The sequence below is a fragment of the Elephantulus edwardii genome, unplaced genomic scaffold (genome assembly GCF_000299155.1).
Source record: "Elephantulus edwardii isolate Elephantulus edwardi_28Jun2011 unplaced genomic scaffold, EleEdw1.0 scaffold00307, whole genome shotgun sequence".
NCBI lineage: Eukaryota > Metazoa > Chordata > Mammalia > Macroscelidea > Macroscelididae > Elephantulus > Elephantulus edwardii.
The window spans coordinates 2,310,620-2,311,340 of NW_006400057.1; positions in this window are offsets into that span (position 1 = coordinate 2,310,620).

The window sequence follows — 721 nt, forward strand, 5'->3', positions numbered from 1 at the left end:
GAATGAAGGTTGCATAGTGGAGTGCACTTGGGGCGGGAGGGGGGAGATTCTATACCAATGAAATAATTTTTCTTTTACTTTCAAGAGAAGAGTTAATTGGGGGGATGGGGGAGCAGAAAGAAAAATGCAACAATGAATGTATGGAAATAAAAAATCTCTGTATAAGTTTATTAAAATTAATTTTTAAAATTTTTTTAAAAAGGGAGAAAGAGAAAAATTATTATATCTCCAATCACTTATTAAATAAGTTGGTGCCCCTGATCTCTTGCCACTCCAGAGACCAAGGAAGACATTTAACTTCAGGAGAGAAGATGCTGCTATCCAGTGAGACACTCTTCAAGAGAGTCAGAACTTTTACGTCTGTGCAGGGGAGAGAAGCGATTAAAACTCCCCTGCCTGGGAAAAGGTCCCTTCATTTGGGGATCCCTGTCTCCTCTGCTGCACGACCATGCCAGGTGCCAAAACAGAACACGTGAGTTTGGAACAGAGAACTACAAGCAAGGGAAAGATTTTTCAGCTGGTGCACTGAGCTACAAGAAAAAGACCTGACTTGAAATGCTGCTGGACAGAAGCTGCTCAAGTGGAGCATGTGGTCTTCCACCACCCAGCCACTCATAGACAATAGAGGACAATAGAGTCTGGGAGACGGACTATGAGAAGGTGAGATTCCTGCATGGTTGCATTGCAGAACAGAGAGAACCTGAAAGACTTTGTTGTTGTT